The sequence below is a fragment of the Nuphar pumila genome, chromosome 6 (genome assembly GCF_984573655.1).
Source record: "Nuphar pumila chromosome 6, dmNupPumi1.hap1.1, whole genome shotgun sequence".
Taxonomy (NCBI): Eukaryota; Viridiplantae; Streptophyta; class Magnoliopsida; order Nymphaeales; family Nymphaeaceae; genus Nuphar; species Nuphar pumila.
Genome location: NC_143254.1, coordinates 39,738,701 through 39,744,700, shown reverse-complemented (window position 1 = coordinate 39,744,700; position 6,000 = coordinate 39,738,701). Strand labels below are relative to the sequence as shown.

Here is a 6,000-nt window from a genome sequence, read left to right as displayed (position 1 = left end):
ACTGGAGGACTGAGACTGAGGGCGAAGACACTGAAGGAATCTCCTTGAAGACGTACATGTTTCCTTGTCGCTCCCCCTTAGCAAACGTCTCCTTCGTTCGTAGATCCTTAACATAAACAGAAGAGGGAGTAAATTCGATGGAAGAATTCATATCGTCAACAAGTTTAGCTACAGAAACAATGTTCTTTTTAATATTAGGAGCAAGAAGGACATTTGAGAAATGAAGTGAGGACTTTGACATAGGGATATGTGCATTGCCAGTATGACTAATGGAGTGATAAGTTCCATCTCCCGTAACTATACTACATTTTTCAAAATAAGGCAATAAGTGAGATAACTTACCCGCATTACCCATAACATGTGTGGCGGCACCTGAATCAACATACCATTCGCCTTGTTCATTTTGCTTGATCGTCATCTGTGACAATGCTGATAACAAAAGTTGTTGCACATCTGTGGATGACACTTTTGTGTCCATAGCAGTAGTTGATTTATTCTCAATTTTGTTTAGTTTTCCTCTATTCTGTAGATTGAACCAACAATCAGCTTTCACATGTCCTCTTTTGTTACATAAGAAACAAGTGGGCACTCTCCTCTGATTCTCTGTATTAAAACCCCCTGAAATATTAGGTGTAGGCAAAATACCACGTCCTCCCTGCCCGAAACGTCTGCGGCCTCTGCCTCCTTGATGTCCTCCATTCCCTCGTCCAAAACCTACAGAACTGTCCATGGCCAAAACTGAATGAGGACGAGCTGATTCATTTTCTGCTGCCCTTTGCTTCATAATCATCTCATGCTGGAGAAGTTTCGCTTGGAGGTCGTCAAAAGTGGGCAAGTGAGAAAGGCATGATAAAGATGTAGTAAACATGTCAAAATCAAGGCCCAATCCATTGAGAAGTTGTTGAACTTTATCTTTATCTGCAATAGCACTTCCAACAACAACCAATTGATCAGTAATACTCTTCAAGCGGCCTATGTATTCCATGACGGTCATGGAGCCTTTCTTCAAACTTTGAAATTCATTTTTTAAGTACATGACTCGGGCTTCTGATATCTGAGAGTATGTCTGAGACAACTTACTCCATAGATCTGCCGCAGTGCAATCATCTGAAAGAGTAACCAACACTTCTTGAGAGAGTGTTGACGTAATATAAGCAACCAAAGACTGATCCCGCTTCCTTCAAGCTGTATACTCTGGATTCTTAATAGAAATGGTAATTGTGTCACCCTTCTCATCCTTGGTTTCCTGCAAAATAAGCCGTGGTGATATAGGAACTAAACCACCCAAATGTTCATCGAGATCCTGACTCCGTATAAAAGGAAGGATTTGCCTCTTTCAGGTCAAAAAATTAGAATGAGTAAGTTTTTCAGTAACGAGCTGACTCAAGAAATTGGCAGAGGGACTGGATGACGAAGAGTAATCCATAGCAGTGAAACGATGAATAAGCAAACAAGATGAATGAAAAGAAATAAACAGATTTGAGATCACTTAATCAATCAGTAAACCTTGAATAAGGCATATACCTGCACTACCAAAAGTGTTGCACAAAGAATACTAAAACAACAATAAAGGAAAGGAAAAACAGGTCTGAAAACCAGTTGTTGGTGTTTAAGAGAAAAAAAATATGGAACCAACACAGGTCTGAAAACCAGTCGTTGTTGTTGAGGAAAAGAGGAAATCAACACATACGATGGAATGAAGATAAACAAATACCAATGAACGAGAGTAACAAAAATGAGTAACCGAAAAGAAAAGAAAAAGGTACCAACTTTCAGAAGATGAGATTTCAGATAAAGAGAAGATGATCATGCTGTGACCTGTCCACGTTGGGGTTGCCGTTCACGATGAAGAACCACGATCTGCACGGCTGGAACTGTCCACGCTGGGGTTGCTTTTCACGCTGACGAACCACGAGATGATCACGGTGGGACTTGTCCACGCTGGGTTGCTGCTCACGATGAAGAACCACGATCTGCACGCTGCTCAGGGACTTTTTCAGATCTGTTGTTCACGCTGGAACTTCTTCACGCACAAGATTAACCTAATGCTCTGATACCATATCAGATTTGTATACAGGAAATAAGGAGAGAGAGAGAGAGAGAGAGAGAGAGAGAGAGAGAGAGAGAGAAATTCACAATGGTTGGGGCGGCACTACAATGCTCGACTTCCAAAACCCTAAACATTATAAAGTAAAAACATATACATATTACAAGAATGCCATTAATGAGATCCTATTTAACATGTGTTTCATATAATATGCGCATGGATCTGGATCCAGATCCATACGCATATGCAAACTGTATTCTAACAATATCTAGCCAATGTCGTAGATTCTAAGTTGTTTATATGGGTTGCTACGTCTAATGAGACTATTTTTGAGATAACCGATTAAAGCAAAATGTGAAAATGATGATACAAAGAACGGTAAATGGGGGTAAAATCTATAAACAAATGTGTGTTTAGTTAGCAAACTAAACTAAGATAATAAACTTAGAGATCATTACATTTGTAACTGTTGTGTCTAATTTGTAAAAAAGAACTTGCTGAGTTGTAGACTCACCTCTTCTCTTAGTTGCAGCTGTAGGTTCAACGACTGCTCTCAATAAAAAGAATTAGTCGATGACTTTGACTTAGCTGCCACCAGAGTTCTTATCTACCTTTAGTTCTTAAGAAAAATTCCTCTGGAAATTAACGTCCACTAACCCAGGCTCGAGAGGCTTCTAGTCATTACATATTGTCTGATTGGTTGCATTATTGGTAGTTAGTGTAGTTACAGGAAAGTTTTTTGACAAATGAAATGGTTCCCTGATGTTCTGTTTGATCATAAAAATAGCAGCACTCTTTTTTTTGCAATTCAATGAATCTCCGATTACTGGAACCTATGAACCCTATTCATCCCTAATTAAATATTGACTTCTTTGTGTTATTTAAATGCTTTATCCTTTGCATTCTGCCATAATTCGATCGTACCTAGTTCTTTTTATTTGTTGCGTTGACCTATGGATTTTTGGATGCATAATGTAGTTAAATAGGGGCATAATAACCGCTGTATCCTTCGGGTCCTGCCCTAGTTTTTCTCTGATAGCATGGTTACTCATTATCTCCTGATTTCTTAAGGTTTTTTGTTCTTTTTGTTTGTTCAATGATCTATGGGTGTTTTAGATGCTTATTGCGGTTGAATCTTTTCTAAATATAAGTATGATTTCTGAAGAATTAGTTGAATAATCTGTCGAATTGAAGTTGATTAGATTGTGCTCGATGATCTTCTGGCCTTTTAGTTGATAAAGGTGGGGTGGTTCAGTTAGCAAAAGCAGTTTCAAGGTTTTTTCTAAACATGGATGCAGGTGTTGATGGGGGTTTTGAGGGCCAAGAACTGGAGTACGAAGCAACTCATAAGATTGTTGTGTTGCCGAATTATGTTGAACTTCCATTTCCATCTGTTGACTTGCCCGAGAAGGTGCTATCTTTGTTGTTTGTTATTTCTGCAGAAAACACTAGATTAGTGCAAGGCAAAATTACACATCTCATTACATACATATACTATGGATAAAAGGATTTTTGATGTATGATTTTTCTTTGGAAAATTCAAGAACATCTTGGCAAGTAGGAAAAGTATCAACTGAAATATTACAAAAATGAAACTTGGGCAATTGTATTAGAAAAAAAAAAGAATCTCATGTAAACGTTGTGATTGTAAACATGAGGTTTCCACGTCTCATTGGTAAACTTTGAAATAATTTCACTAATTTGACAGAACCTGAAGAAGCATGAAGTAGCTTGGATTCTTTTAATGATTGTGGATTGTCATGTTGGTTGGTTTAAAGTACTCAATGCATACCTAATATCTGAAATGCTTATGGTGTCAGGTCAGGTTGGCAGTTGATGCCATCTTAATGTCAGAGGGCACCGAGCGAAAAGAGCAAATAGCATCTTGGGTAGCTGACAAGAAGAAAGTGAGTGAATATGCTATGAATCTTCAGCAGATTGACAATGGCGTTGTTGTTCCACCATCAGGGTGGCGATATTGCAAATGTGATAAAGTTGATAACTTGTGGCTTAATCTGACGGATGGTATGATTCTTTGTGGGAGGAGAAACTGGGATGACAGCGGTGGCAACAATCATGCTATTGAACATTATAATGAAACAAAGTACCCTTGAGCTGTAAAACTTGGAACTATTACTGCTAATCTAGAAGGAGCAGGTAATGACTATTGCTCACTGGTATTTTATGTCGACTGTTTGTGGATAATTCCTTTTTTAGCTGCCTTGGTTTTGAGATTGTTCATCATGATCTGAACACAATTTTGCCAAAAGTTGTTTGTCTTTCTTAAGGCAGGATATTCTGACTCTCTCTCTCTAACTTGTAAAGGCATAGCTTTTCACATAGTCGTGTCTATTAAAAGAATAAGACATTTTCTGGTCGCGTGGACCACCTTCATGTGTTTTCTTAAGGGCGGCAACTATGTTGCTGTTAATGTTGATTATTTTGCTTGTTAGTGAATGAACTTTGTGGCACCATGCAAAACCTGCTTTCAGTTTTTTCTTTCAAGTAGTGGCCTGTGCATGAACATGCATCTGTGATATATAAGACCTGTATTCTTCTAGTAGCGTTCTTGTTGAAACGGGTGTCACCAAAGTTACTGGAAACACCATTGTTACTTATGAAGTCAATCACAGTGTTCTCAAAGCACTATTGGATGCTTTTTTTTCACTATATCATTGTGGCAGGCACACTTGACATTTTCCATTGTAGGATTTTGTATGAAATGCATGCTTCCCAAATGCTTTCCAGTTTGATTTTCACTTTCTGCTTTATGTGGACTTTGATCGTCCTTGCTTCTCTTGTTGCCTTCAAATTTTCGTTCCCTTCTTGACAACTTTAGGTAGCACCCTTCTCATGTTTCACAGGAGTTGATCGCTAAATGATAAACTGTGTTGGTGATGGTTTACTGGCAGTAGCGTCTGGGCGATCATTGTGGGCTGTTCATCACAAGCACATGAGATGACCAAAATGTGCTGATCTGCTGGATTTAGGTTCTAGACTAGACCTTCTCTTGTGAAGGCCTTGTTAAATTACAAAAAGAAATCTCATTTCTTGCTTGTTTGTCAATGCTAAAAATTGATGATGCACACATGTCACGTTTACAATCTCTCACATGCATATAATTGCATGATTTTCTCCTTAACTATAAACATAAACTTTTCTTAATTGCTCTTTACTAGTGTTGTTGCTCTTGCGAAAAATTAAATGAACTGTACATGATCTTCCTCTTTTGACCTTTTTTTTTCTGTGGAATATGTATTGCACATTTCACATATTTCATAATTTCAACTCTCAGTTTTCCGGATGGACATTCAAATTGAGAAGCCATATGTGCCAAGCAACAAGAATTTTTTGGAAAGGTGAAATAAGGGAGGGGACTTGGCAAGCTTTACCAAACTCATATTTTAAATTTGTGTTGCAATTGTTGCTTAATCATGCAGGTTGCAGAATCTTAGTTGCCCATAGTGATAATTCATTTATATAGAGTAGAAGGATGTAGTAATCTGTCTCTTGTACTCACAAATACATAGGAACATGCATGCCATCATGCCAAAACCTTCTGGTGATAGTATCATAGAATTGATTCAATTCTACTTGCTTTTCTTCCTGATTGCTTGTCCTTTCCTTGCTAAATGTAGAACATCCCCTATTTTGTGGGAGCATACAGCCAGTTTTAGACTATAAATGTTATTCTAAACTTTAATAACCTTGTTCTGGTTCTTTATTTATATTTGGATTTCTTGCTAGTTTAATTAGTTTCTTTATTATATCTTGTGCTCGTTAGTCTCATTACTTCGAGATGCCTTGTTCCAGAGGTTTTGGTATGCGTTTAATTTTATTGTTTTTCCAAGTTCTTTCAGCTATGTAAGTCTGAATTTTAAGTGTTTTTGTTTGCTTTGCATTCCTTGTTGTAAACATTTATTTGTCTTCCTCGTCCTTATGAGTTTAATTTG

General features: G+C 37.7%; 1 pseudogene; it reads left to right on the top strand.

The window, feature by feature from the left end:
• Nucleotides 1-3,335: 3,335 nt before the first annotated feature.
• LOC149834694 (ubiquitin carboxyl-terminal hydrolase 14-like) overlaps nt 3,336-6,000 on the top strand; it is a 54,374-nt pseudogene continuing 51,709 nt past the window's right edge.